This window comes from Saimiri boliviensis, chromosome 12, assembly GCF_048565385.1.
Source record: "Saimiri boliviensis isolate mSaiBol1 chromosome 12, mSaiBol1.pri, whole genome shotgun sequence".
In the NCBI taxonomy this organism is placed as follows: domain Eukaryota; kingdom Metazoa; phylum Chordata; class Mammalia; order Primates; family Cebidae; genus Saimiri; species Saimiri boliviensis.
This window is the reverse complement of record NC_133460.1, coordinates 2,525,670-2,542,679: the sequence shown is the minus strand read 5'-3', so window position 1 is coordinate 2,542,679 and position 17,010 is coordinate 2,525,670. Positions and strand designations below refer to the sequence as shown.

At 45.2% G+C, this 17,010-nt stretch overlaps 1 pseudogene; it reads left to right on the top strand.

Moving 5' to 3' along the window:
- Window positions 1-2,228: 2,228 nt before the first annotated feature.
- LOC101031012 (uncharacterized) overlaps window positions 2,229-17,010 on the top strand; it is a 70,882-nt pseudogene continuing 56,100 nt past the window's right edge.

Genomic DNA, 17,010 nt, shown 5'->3' with positions numbered 1-17,010 from the left:
GATTGCCTCAATGGGCCCTTTCTGGTTGGCTGTTCTCAGGTTGGAAGCTCACTTGTTGGAATTTCTTGATTAAAAACTCAGAGAAAGTCCTGGGTATGGTGGATCATGCCTGTAATCCCAGCACTTTGGGAGGCTGAGGCGGGTGGATCACCTGAGGTTAGGGGCAACATGGTGAAACCCCGTTTCTAAATGAAAAATACAAAAATTAACCAGGTGTGGTGATGCACCCCTGTAATCCCAGCTACTTGGGAGGCTGAGGCATGGAAATCACTTGAACCCAGGAGGTGGAGGCTATAGTGAGCTGAGATCAGGCCATTGCACTCCAGCCTGAGTGACACAGAGAGACTCTATCTCAAAAAAGAAAAAGGGAAATGTAAAGAATATGTCTCAGACAAAAACATACCTACTTTCTCTCTCTCTCTCTTTTTAATTGAGACAAAGTCTAGCTCTATCGTCCAGGCTGAGTGCAGTGGCGTGATCTCAGCTCACTGCAACCTCTGCCTCCCAAGTTCAAGCAATTCTCCTGCTTTAGCCTCCCAAGTAGCTGGGATTACAGGTGTGTACCACCATGCCCAAACACTTTTTTGTTGTTGTTGTATTTTTAGTAGAGACAGGGTTTTACCGTGTTGGCCAGGCTGGTCTCGAACTCCTGACCTCAGGTGATCCACCTGCCTCAGCCTCTCCGGGTGCTGGGATTACAGACATGAGCCACCATGCCCGGTCAACACCTCTTTTAAAAAAAAACAAAAAACAAAAAAAAAACTTTTAATCGAGGTATATCATACATGTAGTGGGTGTAAAGTGTGCACATCTTAGTACGTGGGTGACTTTGTAGGATATAAGCCAAGAATAGAGTTGCCAGGTGGTGAGATAGGTGTCTGTTTCACCTTGTAAGAAATTTATAAATAGGTTTCCCAAGTGCTGGTACCAATTTAGACTCCCACCAACTGCGTGTGGGAGTTTCAGTTGCTCTCCATCTTTGCCAACACTTGGCATTGTTAGTCTTTTTTTTTTTTTTTTTTTTTTTTTTTTTTTTTTGAGACAGAGTTTCGCTCTTGTTACCCAGGCTGGAGTGCAATGGCGCAGTCTCGGCTCACTGCAACCTCTGCCTCCTGGGTTCAGGCAATTCTCCTGCCTCAGCCTCCTGAGTAGCTGGGATTACAGGCACACGCCACCATGCCCAGCTAAATTTTTTGTATTTTTAGTAGAGACAGGGTTTCACCATGTTGACCAGGATGGTCTCGATCTCTTGACCTCGTGATCCACCTGTCTCGGCCTCCCAAAGTGCTGGGATTACAGGCTTGAGCCACCGTGCCCGGCCTGTTAGTCTTTTTAATTGTAGCAATTCTGATGGAATTATAGTAGTCTTCTCTCTCTTTTAACTGGCTCATGCATATTTATCTTTCAGGTGTTGGCTCAGATGTTATCTCTTTCAGAATTCAGCTGTCTTAGTTTGTGCAGCCACAGACCAGGGGGCTTAAACATTAGACATTTCCTCTTAAACACCAGAGGAACTTAAGACCTCCACATTAAGTGGCTTTTTAACAAGAAAAACACCACAGCTGTAGCTCCTGAGCTACTCTCTTGCCAGCATTTTCACATTTTGCCTTCCTCGTGGTAGAAGCCAGTACAGAGAAACTCTGTGATGGGAACATTTGAGGCGTCAGCCCGCAGAGCTGTGGTGAGTTGTGGATAAGGCTTAGGTGCCAGGCTGTAAGCATTCTGAGCTGGGATTGTTGTTTTTAAGTCCTGTATATGTATGTAGTAGTTTGGGTGTGTACATATAGCAGCATTTCAAAATGGACGTACTGGTTAACCTCCTATCCTGGAGAGCAGCTGGGGCTCTCCACCCTGTTCCGCTTACGTTGGAGAGGTAGCGAGCTGCTCTGCTATATACCTTAAGCTAGTATTTACTCATCAGGTCATTATTTTTTACAATGGCTGTGGAATAAACCATTTTTACAAAAATAAAAACCAAAAAAGCAAGGTGTTTTGCTATAATACCTTTTCAGGTGTGTGTGGATATGGGGAGGCGAGGGTCTCAAGGAACTGACTGTACAGTTTTCCAACTTGCCATATTCATGATGGGTTTGCCTTTTAGCTGCAACAATAAATTTTTTTTCTAAAGAACATGAAAAAAAAAAAAGAAAAAAAAAAGTTGCCTACCTCCAGCTGCTCCCTGGGGTTTGCGGTTGCGCTCTCTCGCCTGCTGCAGGGCCGGCCGCAGCATGGACACTCCCAGACGGTTTCCGACGCTCGTGCAACTGATGAAGCCAAAAGCAACGTCATTCGAGGTGCTCGGTCAGCTCCTCAAGCCGTTCTCCTGGTTCCACTCCGAGTTTCTGAAGAATCCGCAGGTAGTTCGCCTCGAGGTTTGGCTGGTGGAAAAGATCTTGGGCGGGGGCGGAGAGCGCAACCCGCACGTCCAGGGTCCAAATCCTGATCCACAAGAATCACCTGGACCCCAACCGCGAGGCTGAGATCCTGGCATTTGGGAGGCCTTCTTACCAGGAGGGCAGAATCAAGATTATTGTGAACTTGGCTATCACCGCCAGCCCCAGGCGAAAGGCTCAGGAAAGGCCCCCGCCCAGGATGCAGCCACTCAGAGGGCCGAGACCCAGCGGCCTTCAGTAGGATTTCGGGAGGCCGGGACCCAGGTTCGGTGGAGGTCGGGGAGGTCGGGACACAGGGTTCTCCGGTGGAGGTGCCAGAGGCCGGGACCCAGCAGTCCCTTGAGGCTGCCAGCGAGTCTGGGACCCTGCGATCTCCCGAAGCTGCCAGCAAGGCAGGGACTAAGCGGTTTTACGGGGATGCCCGGGACCCAGTTACTAGATTAGGAAGGCATGTGAGGTCCTGGAACCAGAGCCAGTCAGGGGTTAAGTGGAAGCCTGGTACACTTAAGCCCCAGAAGCTGGGGCTGGGGGTGGGGGAAGGATGATGTGAATTGTTTTTGTTTTACCCCTTCTGTTGAATGGTTGCAAACACAAACTTGAGTTTTAATAAACAATTGCATTTCCCTAAAAAATATATAAATAAATAAAATAAAATGCTTTGGGCAGCCCACAGTTCTGCCACTGCTCGGATCTCTGCTACCAACAGGCTTCTCTAGAGTCGAGTCCCCAGGACTTGTTTCCAAGAGGACAGAACTGCTTATCTCACGGGTCTGGAAGCTGAAGTCTGAGTTCGGGTGGGAGCTTCTTTCTGGCTTGAAATTGGACGTTTTGTCTCTGTGTCCTCACATGCATGTGGCTGGGGAGAGAAAGAGAGAGAGGGGGAGAGAAAAAGAGAGAGAGAGAGAGAGAGAGAGACAGAGAGACACAGAGAGAGAGACAGAGAGAGAGAGAGAAACAGAGAGAGAGACAAAGAGAGAGAAACAGAGAGAGACAGATACAGAGAGAGAGAGAGAGACAGACAGAGACAGAGAGACAGAGAGAGACAGAGAGAGAGACAGAGACAGACAGAGACAGAGAGAGAGAGAGAGAGAGAGAGAGCGAGCTCATTGCAACCTCTGCCCTGGTGTTTCTTTCTCTTACTCTTTTTTCTTTTTCTTTTTGAGATGGAGTCTCATTCTGCTGCCCAGGCTGGAGTGCAGTGGCACAATCTTGGCTCACTGCAACCTCTGCCTCCAGGGTTCAAGTGATTCTTCTGCCTCAGCCTCCCAAGTAGCTGAGATTACAGGTGAGTGCCATGACACCTGGGTAATTTAAAAAAATATTTTAGTAGAGATGGGGTTTCACCATGTTGGTCAGGCTGGTCTTGAACTCCTGACCTCAGGTGATCTGCCTGCCTCAGCCTCCCAAAGTGCTGGGATTACAGGTGTTAGCCACAGCGCCTCACAGCAAGTCTCTCTTTTAAAAAAAGGAAAGAATCAAATGATCTCACAGGATTGCGGTCACAATGAAAACAGGAATAACATAATGAAGAGCACATTGAGGGCAACTGGGAAATATTCCTCCTCACCACACACCAGTGGGCTGAGTCTCCAAATGTGCTCCAGGGCACATGCTTTGAACTAGAGATACCTTTTCCGGGAGAAATTCTCTGGTGGGCTGGTGTGTTCCAAGATAGCCCATTACATTCTGTTTTTAAGGCTGAGAACATTTTCATTAGGAAATATTTCAAGCCTTCAGAAAAGTACAAGAAATCATATGACACCCATGTATCTACCCTAGGGAATTAATAGATGTTAGCATTTTGTCTCACTTGCTTCAGATCTCTCTTTTACAAGAAGAAAGTGTTACAGATACACTGAGACGAAGCTATATTAATTAAGGATGTAGCTGAAGTCTGGTTCCTATGAGGAATTCTGGGCCAGGCCTTTGTGGTGCTAGGGGTGTGAGTGAGTTCTCTGGCTTCTGTGAGCTCATCGTCCAGCAGGGAAAGCAGACTCATGAACAGAAAATTGTCCTACGTTGGGACAAGTGCTGCAGCAGTGAAATACACAAGAGCGGCTGGGTGAGGTAGCTCATGCCTGTAATTCCAGCACTTTGGGAGGCTGAGGCAGGCAGATCACGAGGTCAGGAGTTCGAGACCAGCCTGGCCAACATAGTGAAACCCCATCTCTACTAAAAATCCGCTCCCACCCCACCAAAAAAAGAAAAAAAAAATTAGCCAGGCATGGTGGCCTGTACTTTGTAGTCCCAGCTACTTGGGAGGCTGAGGCTGGAGAGTAGCTTGAAACTGGGAGGTGGAGGTTGCAGTGAGCCGAGATTGTGCCACTGCACTCCAGCCTGGGCAACAGATCGAGACTCCGTCTCCAAAAAAAGAGAGAGAAAGAAAGAAAAGAAATATACAAGAGCAATGGTGGTGGTGGGGAGTGTGAGAGGTCAGAGAGGGCTTCCTGGAGGAAGTGACATCTAAGATATACCTTGAAAAAGTGAGCAGGGGCTGGGTGTGGTGGCTCTCACCTATAAACCCAGTACTTTGGAAGGCCAAGACGGGTGGCTTGCCTGAGCCTAGGAGTTTGAAGACCAGCCTGGTGACATAGCGAAACCCAGTCTCTACTGAAAATACAGAAATTAGCCAGGCATGGTGGTGCATGTCTGCAGCCTGATACTTGGGAGGCTGAGATGGGAGGATTGCATTCCATCCAGTGCAATGGTGAGGCCCTGTATCAAAAAGAAAAAGAGAAAAATAAAAAGTGAGTAGAATTTTGTTGGGCAAAGGGAGAGGTGGGCTTTGCAGGGGGCAGGGACGTCATATGTAAAAGTGGGGAGGCTGGAAAGGGTGAGTGCACTGGGGTTATATATACAGGGTGGTGCAATTTTTTTTTCTTTTGAGACAGGGTCTTGTTCTGTTGTCAAGGTTGGAGTGCAGTGGCACAATCTTGGCTCACTTTAGCCTAGACCTTCTGCGTTCAAACAATCCTTCAACCTCAGCCTCCAAAGTAGCTGGGACCATAGACATGCACCACCACGTCCAGCTACTTTTTGTATTTTCTTTCTTTTTTTTTTAAGAGATGGCATTTCACTATTTTGCCGAGGCTGGTTTCAAACTCCTAGCCTCAAGGGATCCATCCTTCTTGGCCTCACACAGTGTTGGGATTATAGGTGTGAGCTACTGTGCCTGGCCTGGGTGGTACAACTTCTGTCTGACTTTTTGAACTGTGAGATGTTGGATCTGTTTCCTGTGGCTGCCATAACAAATTATCACACACCGAATAGCTTAAAACAACAGAAATTTACTGTCTCACAGTTCTTGAGGCTGGAAGGCTGAAAGCAAGGTGTTGCAGGACCGTCCTCTTTCTGAAGATTTAGAGGAGCAATGTTCTTTACTTTTCCTGGCTCTTGGTGGCTACCAGCAATCCCGGAGTTCCTTGGCTCCCAGATGCCTCATTGCAACCTTTGCCTCAGTCGCCACCTGGTCTCTTTGCTCTGTGTCTCTGTCTCTTCTCCTCTTTTATTTATTTATTTATTTTGAGACAGTGTCTTGCTCTGCTGCCCAGACAGGAGTGCCATGGTATGATCTCAGCTCATTGTAACCTCTATCTTCTGGGTTCAAGTGATTCTTGTGCCTCAGCCCCCCGCCAAGGAGCTGGTACTACAGGTGCGTGTCACCATGTCCGGCTGATTTTTTGTATTTTTAGTAGAGATGGGCTTTTGCCATGTTGGCAAGGCTGGTCTTGAACTCCTGACCCCACCTGCCTCAGCCTCCCAAAGTGCTGGGATTACAGGCAAGAGCCACCACGCTTGGCCTTCCCCTGTTCTTATAAGGACATCAGTCATAATGGATTAAGGATCTACACTACTTTGGTATGAACCCATCTTTATGCAACTAATTATGTCTGCAAAGACCCTATTTCCAGATTAGGTCACATTCTGAGGTACTGAAGATAGGACTTCAATGTATCTCTTTTGGGTGACATAATTTAACCCATAATAGATGCTTTGCATGTGCATAGAGATCTCTCCTGCCCCCACATACTTCACTGAAGACCTGGCCTCCTCATTTCAGGATTCCTTTCTTGGAAGGAAGCTCTAGGAAGAGGTTGAGCTTTGGAACAGTTTCAGGGAAGGCCTGGCTAGTTTTTATTAACCTTGTCCATGAGCATCAACATTGGGTTCATCCTGTGATAGGATGGGAAGGGCGATGATGGAGGCTGTGATAGAAATATCATAGAAAGAGGATGCCACAGAGAGCTGCATCAACATCAGAGGAAGAGGAGGTGTGGTTCCCTCCACGTGAAGCTGGCTGTGAATCTCTTTACAGGGTGGATTCTTTGTGCCCTAAGCAAGAGAAGGAGAGGCAGGTGGGACCATCATGGAAGGCTAATTCTGGTTTTGGCTGAGTCCAGAGGGACAGAACTGCCTTCTCTCCCAAGCACCATCAGCACCAGGAAGCCAGAGGGAGTCAGGCAGGAATTTTGGGGTGCAGGGATTCGCTTTATGCCAGGATGGTGGAGTGGGGGAGGTATTATTTTCCATCAGAGTAAAGGTAAGAAGAGCAAGGAAAGCACTTCATTGACTCACGGCATTTAACCTTTAACCTTTACAAGGATGCTATGAGGTAGGTGTTAAGGGAATGTTGCCATAGCTGTGGCATTTTTCTTTTAGAGAAACATATTTTAATCATGGAACTAACAGCACAGTATCTTTGAGGTAATAATAACATTTTATTTTTTAAGTTATGGATTCAGAAGGTCCATGTGCAGGTTTTGTTATATGGATATATTGCATCATGGTGAGGTTTGGGTTGCTAGTGGATCCATCACCCAAATAGTGAACATTGTACCTGATAGGTAATTTTTCAACCCTCACCCCCTCCCAACCTTTCCCCTTTTGGAGTCTCCAGTGTCTGTTATTTCCATCTTTATTGTCCATGTGTACCCATTATTTAGCTCTCACTTACAAGTGAGAGCGGGCAGTATTTGATTTTCTGTTTCTGAGTTATTTCACTTAGGAGAAGAGCCTCCAGCTCCATTCATGTTGATGCCAAGGACATGATTTCATTCATTTTTATGACTGCATAGTATTCCATGGTATTTGTACATATATGTGTATAAATACCCCATATATAAACATAAATGTGTATTTATATGTATATATACCACACACACATACCCCACATTTTAAAAAAATATATATATTTTTTTCTTTCCTATCTAAAAAAAAACCCAAACAACAAAAGCCCACATTTTCTTTATCCAATCCTCTGTTCGTAACTACTTTGGTTGATTCCATGAATTCATTATTGTGAATTGTGCTGTGATAAACATATATGTGCAGGTGTCTTTTTGATATAAGGATTTCTTTTCCTTGGGTAGATACCCAGTCGTGTGATTGCTACATCAAATGGTAGTTCCAGTTTTAGTTCTTGGAGATATCTCCACACTGTTCTCCATAGAGGTCGCACTAATTTACATTCCCACCAACAGTATATAAGCATGTCCTTTGTCTAGCTTTAATAAACTATGATGGATGGGGCCGACTAGGGCATGGTCTCTGGCCTTGGACCTGAAACAGCTTCTGAGCCTGGAGGGCCTAGTTGTTCCTTTTGATTTCTGGCTCCTGAGAACTCCCATCCAACTGTCCCGGGAGCTCAGAAGCAGGTGAAGGAAGAGGTGGTGGCTGGAGGCACGGCAGGGTGTCACAGGAGCCAGTACAAGACAGAGAAATGGACAAAAGCCAGAGGAAGAAACCAAAGGAGATGCATAGATGCCAGGGTTTTAAAAGAATCACACTTTCAAGAAAGAAACCATTAATCACAGCCAAAGTAGCAAATAAAACTGACAGTGAGTGAAAAGTATGCATTTCAACAAATGATAATGGCACCAAGGTTTGGCATAAGCACCGATACGAGGCACTGATTCAGCGGGGAGAGGGGGCAGACGCAGCAGGAGTTCAACATCCAACATCGGCTGGTCAGGATCAAAATGCCCACAGTCTTCTTTTTAATTTTTTCTTGACTATATTATTGAGAGAACAATGTGCATTTTATAATTAGCATAATACAAGTGTGGCTTGTTTTATGATGTATATAGTTGGCTTGCCACACCTTGGATGGCTTAATCACACTGTCAACAATTACAGTGCTTTTCCTCTTTGGGAAGGGATGGTGGGGTCATTTCCCCATTGTTCCATGGATAGTAAGAAAGGTAAGTTATTTGATAAAAGTCTCTCAGCTGCTAGACATTGGGGCTGGGATTTTAACCTATGCAAACAGTGCCTCATGGAGCTCAAGGACTTTTCCCAGGATATCCATCTGTATGCTTTGGGTATGTATATACATTTGCATGTACACATGCATGTATGTAAGTATGGCGGTATGTGCATATTACGGGAGTTTTGCTTCTGCTTGTATTAAATTTCACCATTCTAGTGGTAGGCACATGGAGACATTTGTTGTCCTCGTAATTTTTTGGTTATTGTTTTTGTTTTTTTGAGGCAGGGTCTGGCTCTGTTGTCCAGGCTGGAGTGCAGTGGCACAATCACAGCTCACTGCAACTTCTGCCTCCTGGGCTCAAGATCAGCCAGATCAGCCTCTGATGTAGTTGGGACTATAGGCATACATCACCACACCTGGCTAACTTCTGCATTTTTGTGCAGAAATGGGATTTTTCTAGGTTGCCCAGGCTGGCCTTGAACTCCTGAGTTCAAGAGATCCACTCACCATGGCCTCCCAAAGTATGGGGATTACAGGCGTAAGCCAGCACGCCTGGCCGTCCTCCTGAGTTTTAAGAGCATACACTTTTGAGCAGGGAGAAATGAGGTCTAACTGCTAATGGGGATGGGGTTACTTTTTGAGGCGATGAAAATGTTCTGGAATTAAGTAGTGATGGTACAATTTTGTGAGTATACTAAAGGCACTGAATATATACTTTAAAAGAATAAATTTTATGGCATACGAATTATATCTCAATAAAAGTGTCATAAAAGTAAAAAAAAAGAGCAGATACTTTTGTTTTGGTTTTGCGTTTTTTTTTTTTTTTTTAAAGAAATTCCCTCTATGAATCTTGCCAAGCCAAGCTAAGCCAAGGAACCTAATGGATTATTGGATGTGTTTGTGAGTCAGTCCAGTTAATCCCTTATTTCCTGGGTGTCTGCTGGGTGCCACATGATTAAGCGGTGGCTGACGCCTTTGTGCCATTCATTTTTAGGTGGCTGGTTGATGAATAATCCAGGTGTCAGAAGGACTTAATTCATAAAAATGGGATCAGGCTATGGCCTGAAAAGAAGTAAGTGTCAAGGGTAGGCAGATGGTTTCTGGAGCATAAGAGAGTTGAATTTTGGGTGTTTGAATCAAGCTTCCAGAACTGCTAAAACCTGTGAATCATCTGGGGCAAGCCAGGCAGCTGATGAAGGCACTGCTGTGTCCCCTCATTTGTATAGCACTTTGCAGTTGACAGAGACATTGATTTTGCACATTTCCCCCTGGAGCCCTGAAGCATCTCTGTGATATAAGCAACTACAGATTTTATGTTCCACTCAAGGGATGAGGAAACAAAGACCTGGAGAGGTGTTGTTGCTGAATCTTAGACCTTCTTTTATGAAGAGGGAAAAGTCAAAACAATGAAAACGTAATGTTCAAATCAGGGTAACTGGGCCATCCAGAGCCTCAAACATATTGCATACATGCATCAAAATAGCATATGTGGCCGGGCGTCGTGGCTCACTCTTGTAATCCCAGCACTTTGGGAGGCTGAGGCAGGCAGATGTCTTGGTTCAAGACCAGTCTGGCCAACATGGTGAAACCCCGTATCTACTAAATATACAAAACTTAGCCAGGTGTGGTGGCGCACATCTGTAATTCCAGTTACTTGAGAGGCTGAGGCAGGAGAATCATTTGAACCTGGGAGGCAGAGGCTGCAGTAAGCCCAGATGAGACTCTGTCTCAAAAAAACAAAACAAAATACATGTTGTTCGAACCCGGGAGGTGGAGGTTGCCATGAGCCTAGATTGCGCCACTGCACTCCACCCTGGGCATACAGCCAGACTCCGTCTCAAAAAAAAAGAAAAAAAAGGAAAGAAAATGGAAGTAGTTTCATGGGGGCATTTCTACCAGAGCCAGGAGTTGAGTCCAGGGTTCTGTTTCTGTGGCCAGAGTTCCCTTACACACTTTAATTATAGTCCTGGGGCTCCTTCCTCCGTCCTGGGAGGAGACTGTGGCTGTGAATCTCAAGCCGGGCTCACAGTGGGAACCTTTCGTTTGTCACAGATTCAGAGCATCCCAGGGCTCCCATGGCAGGCAGAGGTAGGGGAGCGCTGGGAGATCATTTCTCTGCATTAGCATCACATCTTAAAAACCTCAGCAGTTTGAGACCAGCCTGGTTAACGTAACAAAATCCATCTCTACTAAAAATACAAAAATTAGCCTGGGGTGGTGGTGTTTGCCTATAGTCCTAGCTACTTGGGCGGCGGAGGCAGGAGAATCGCTTGAACCTGGGAGGTGGAGGTTGCAGTGAGCTGAGATCTCACCACTGCACTCCAGCCTGGGCAGCAAGAGTGAAACTCCATCTCAAAACAGCAACAACAAAAACCCAAAACCAACCACCCAAACAGAACACCTCTCTTCTACTGGTCAGTGCCCCTGTCCATCTCCACTTTTTTCTTCCATAATTCTGTACACCCGCTATTGCCACCTTTCATTAGGAGTAGGGTCTGTGGAAATGCTTGTATTCATTTCATGCCTTACAGCATTCCCAAAGAGCAAGTGGCTGTTACTTCTATTTTGCAAATGAGGAGACAGAGGCTTGAATACAAGCAGATAAGCAACCAAAGTCACTTAATGAGAACACAATTCTTTTTAAGTTGAATGCCACTTTCTTCCTTCTATACTTTTACTCTTGCCAGAGACCAGAGGATATTCCCCTGAGACTTAGAAGCAAGAAGCACCATTGTTTAGGGCCTATGAATAATTATTTCTTTTTTTCAGAGTATGCGTATTCTTTCCCTTTCTGCATCTTTCTCTTCTTCTTCATCTTTTTAAAAAGCAGCTGTATTTAATGTATACAATTTGATGAGTTTGGACATATGCATTCACCCATGAAACAAATTCTTTTCTTCTTGCAGTTGCTCTTTCTGTGATAACCAACACAACAACTCTCTTTGCTGGGTGCAGCCTGGGTAACTGCCAGGTCTCTGATTTAAAAGCACAATATGCTGGCCAAATGCACCACAACAATAGTAATGATCAGACAGAGAATATTAGAACTCTGGAATTCTTTGCTGCATCTCTTTTTTTTTTTTTTTTTTCCTTGAGACGGAGTTTCACTCTTGTTACCCAGGCTGCAGTGCAATGGTGTGATCTCGGCTCACCGCAACCTCCGCCTCCTGGGTTCAGGCAATTCTCCTGCCTCAGCCTCCTGAGTAGCTGGGATTACAGGCACGCGCCACCATGTCCAGCTAATTTTTTTCTATTTTTAGTAGAGACAGGGTTTCACCATGTTGACCAGGATGGTCTCGATCTCCTGATCTCGTGATCCACCCGCCTCGGCCTCCCAAAGTGCTGGGATTACAGGCGTGAGCCACCGCGCCCGGCCCTCTTTGCTGCATCTCACTTTTTTTTAGGGGCTAGAGCCAAGGCTGAAAATACTGTGGTATTAACTCTCTCAGTCTGGCAGTCAACAGAGTGCTGAAAATCAGATTGGGGGCTTTCTTGGGGCTACACACTTAGGGGAAAGCCTCAGAGAATTTGTCTGTCCTGCTGCGGTTCCTTGAGAACTTTTTCATTCCACCAAGGTTTGGCTGAGCAGCAGAGAAAGGGCAGTGAGACCAGTATGTGGAACGAGAGCTGTGTTAGGGTCATCAGCACACTGACATTGATTTCTACTCTATGCCTGTGAGTTGGGTATTAATGAGAAGAATGGTTTACATTTATGGATCTCTTACTGTGTGCCAGGCTCTGTGCTGAGCACTTTCTTTTGTTTTAATTACTTAATTAACTAATTTTACTTTAAGTTCTGAGATACACGTGCAGAACATGCAGGCTTGTTACATAGGTAAACATGTGCCATGGTGGTTTGCCGCACCTATCAAGTGTCACCTAGGTATGAGGGCCCAGCATGCATTAGCTGTTTGTCCTGATGCTCTCCTTCCCCTCTCCACACTGACAGGCCCCAGTGTGTGTTATTCTCTCTGTGTTCATGTGTTCTCATTGTTCAGCTCATACTTACAAGTGAGAACATGCAATGTCTGGTTTTCTGTTCCTGTGTTAGTTTGCTGAGATTGTTGGCTTCCAACTTCATCCATGTCCATGCAAAGGACTTGATCTCATTCCTTCTTATGGCTGTATAGTATTTCATGGTATATATGTACCATATTTTCTTTATCCAGTTTATCATTGATGGGCATTTGGGTTGGTTCTATGTCTTTGCTATTGTGGGTAGTGCTGCAGTAAACATAGGTGTGCATGTGTCTTTATAATAGAATGATATATATTCCTTTGGGTATATACCCAGCAATGAGATTGCTGGGTCAAATGGTGTTTCTGGTTTTAGATCCTTGAGGAATTTCCACACTGTCTTCCACAATGTCTGAGCTAATTTACATTCCCACCAGCAGTGTAAAAGCATTCCTATTTTTCTACAGCCTTGCCAGCATTTTTTTTTCTTGACTTTTTAATAATCACTGTTCTAACTGGCATGAGATGATATCTCATTGTGGTTTTGATTTGCATTTCTCTAATAATCAGTGATTTTTTTTCATATGTTTCTTGGCTGCATAAATGTCTTCTTTTGATAAGTGTCTGTTCATGTCCTTTGCCTACTTTTTGATGTTTTCCTTTTCTCCTTGTAAATTTGTTTAAGTTCCTTGTAAATTCTGGATATTAGACCTTTGTCGGATGGATAGATTGCAAACATTTTCTCCCATTCTGTAGGATGCCTTATCAGCTGAGGAATTTTAATGCATCATTTATTTGATTCTCACAATGGCTATATGCAGCAGGCATGAATACTGTCTCGCTTGTACAGAGGAGGAAACAAGGTGCAGCAACAAGGGACACATAATTAGCAGTTGGTAGAGCCATGACCGAAACCCATGCAGGTTGACCATAGGATCTGAACACTATGTCATTTAACAGATGAAGAGCCAAGACTAAAAGTTAAGTGATTTTTTTTTTTTTTTTTTTTTTAAGATGGAGTCTCGCTCTGTTGCCCAGGCTGGAGTGCAGTGGCGTGATCTTGGCTCACTGCAACATTGCCTTAGGTTCAAGTGATTCTCCTGCCTCAGACTCCCAAGTAGCTGGGATTACAGGCACACACCACCACACCTGGCTAATTTTTGTATATTTAGTAGACATGGGGTTTCATCACGTTGGCCTGGCTGGTCTCCAACTCCTCAGGTGATCTACCTGCCTTGGCCTCCCAAGAGATTACAGGCATGCGCCACAGTGCCTGACAAGGCTGTGGTTCTGAACCAGGTGTGGTTTTATTCCTCGGGAGAAGTTTGGTTGTCCTAATGGGAGGGGGTGAGTCCTACTGGCATCTAGTGGGTAGAAGCCTGTAGGGATGCTGCTAAGCACTCTACAATGTACAGGACGGTCCCCACCACAAACTCTGATCCAGGCCAAAATGTCAATAATGCCAAGGTTGAAAATCATACCTTAAAGTCACATACTTAGAGCCAAGTTAGAACTTGAGTTCTGGACTTTAGATTCCTAGCACAGTGCTCATCCCATTACTTTAGGTGAAGGTGATCAGTTTTTACCCTCAGTTTGTGCCAGCTCATGTCATTCACTGGCTCTCCACCCAAAGATGACCCCTGTGTCTCTCCTAGGTAAATTCTCTCTCCATTCCCTGTGCTCCTAACTCCTGGGAGGTGGCTGCAGTGCTCATGACCCTGCCTTTGTTGTCTGTTTATCCCAGGGCCTTTCCAACAGAACAGTGAATTCTTGAAGAGCGAGATCTGGATGATGATGATGATGTCAATGATATGGTGACGACGGTGGCAATGATGATGATGATGGTGATGACTATGGTAATGGTGATGATAATGCTGCTGATGATATGATAATGGTGGTGATGATGGTGGTGACAATGATATGATGATGATAGTGATGATGAGGATGATAATGATATGGTGATGATAGTGATATTGTTGATGATGGTGATATGGCAATGATGGCAGCAATGATGGTGATGATATCTGAGGATGGTGATAATAGTGATGATTATGATGTTGGTTATGATATGGTGATGATGGTGATAATGATGGTGATAATATGATATGATAATAATGGTAATGATTATATGATGATGATGATGGCGATGGTAATAACAAGATGAAGATGATGGCTATAATGGTGATGGCGATGTTTATGGTGGTAATGATGGTGATGATAATAGATCTGATGATGATGATGGTAATGATGATGGTGATGGTGACAGTGGTGATGATGATAATGATATAGTGATGATAATGATGATGGTAATGATGATGATGATGATTATGATGATGATAATGGCTGCAATGGTGTGGTGATTCTTCCTGGATGTTAGGGAGGGGAGTCCTTGGAGTGAGAAACTGGGATGCAGAGGGCTCTATCAAGAGACAGCATAGTCCTCTCAGCTGTGGCTCATGAGCTTTCCCCATGTGTGATCTGTGCCTTTGCCTTTGTGTTCTTCCTTGTCCATCTTCAGACCAGTCAGTCATCCCCTTGTGACATTAATAATAAGCTCTAATCCAGTGGCACTTGATGGTAAGGGTGTCTGCCCCTTGCACAGCCCAGAGGTTATGGGCTGGAAAGCAGCATTTCGAGTCTATTTTAATTTTCCACCACATTAATATTAATAGAAAACAGTTGGCTCTGGGTGCAGATGTGACGGCACACAGGAACAAAGGCTGCTTGCAGTTCAGAAGATTGGTGGAGGGGCAGGGGTCTCGGAGGGAACTCCACTTCCTCATTCTGGGCCTCAGTTTCCCTCTCTATAAAATCAAGGGTTGGAATCAGTGATTCTGAACATACTCCCCTTCCCCTGCCTCTTCCACTCTGACATTTTATATCAGCTTGGATCCCCACCATCCAATGCATGGGTTCCTGAGCATGAACAATCTTCAGAATGTAGTTTGGTTCCCTCTAGTGGCAGGGAGCTCACTACCTTCTAGGACACCCATTTCCACTGTTGCATAGCTGTGAGCTTTGCCGTTGTTAGTGACCGTAATAGTAGCAGTACCACTTGTGGGGGCTGAGTGCTTCCTATGTGTTATTGCCTCCTGGCCTCACAGTGACACTTTGTGGGAGGTGTGGTTGGTCTCATTTTACAGATGATGAAGACGAAGCCAAGAAAGGTCAAGAAGCCTATCCAAAATTGCACAAGGAGGAAAGGCAGAGCAGGACCCAGCTGGTTTGACTTGAAAGCCCTGGTGTTTCTGTAAGTGAATTAACTGCAGGACAAAGGCACTCAGGTGGGGAACAGATGGAGGGAAGGGAAGTACCAGCATCCTTGGAGGATGGCATTATCCTTAGTGGTTCACAGAAGAAAGGCTGAGAAGGCAGGGCACTGGCGTGACATGACTAAGTCAGTCTGACTGAGTACCTGCTATGTGTCAGGCGCTGTGTGATGATACTTCATTGAATTTCTCCAGCAACCTCATGAGGCAGGTATTGTCATTTATGGCATTGTCTTTGTTGTGACTGTGGTGACAAATCACTACAAACTTAGTGGCGTTTTTTTTAAACACGCATTTATTTTTCCTTCTTTTTGTGAGAGGGTCTTGCTCTGTGGCACAGGCTGGGGTGCAATGGCACCATCACTGCTCACTGCAGCCTTGAACTAACTCCCAGGCTGAAGTGATCCTCCCATCTTAGCCCCCTGAGTAGCTGTGACTACAGGGAACACCACCACACCCAGCTAATTAAAAAAAATTTTTATAGAGATAGGATCTTATCATGTTGCCCAGGCTGGTCTTGAACTCCCAGGCTCAAACCATCCTCCCAGCTCAGCCTCCCAAAGTGCTGGGATTACAGATGTGAGCCACTGTGCTGGGTTAATTTATTTTCTTATCGTTCTGGAGGTCAGGAGTCTGAAATGGTCTTAATGGGCTAAAATCAAGATTTCAGCAGGGCTGTGTTCTTTCTGGAGGCTCTAGAGGAGAATTTGTTTTCTTGACTTTTCCAGCTTCTAGAGGTCACCTGCATTCTTTGAGTCATGACCCCTTTGTCTCCAAAGCCAGCAGTGTTGCATTTTCAAGTCTTTCTCTAAGTCTGACCCCTGCCTCCCTCCATCTTCATGTTTCCTTCTCTGACCTTCCCACCTTTCTCTTTCTCTTATAAGGGCCCCTTGTGATTTGATTGGGTCACCTGGCTAATCCAGGATAACGTCCCTATCTTAAGATCCTTAACTTAATACATCTGCAAACTCTCCTTTGCTGTGTAAGCTACAATATACACAGGTTCCGGGGATTAGGACATGGACACCTGATCTGGTTTGGCTCTGTGTCCCCACCCACATCTCATCTCAATTTGTAATCCACACATGTTGGAGGAGCAGCCTGGTGGGAGGTGATTGGATCATGGGGGTGGACGTCCCCCTTGCTGTTCTCATGATAGTGAGTGAGTTCTCCTGCGATTTGA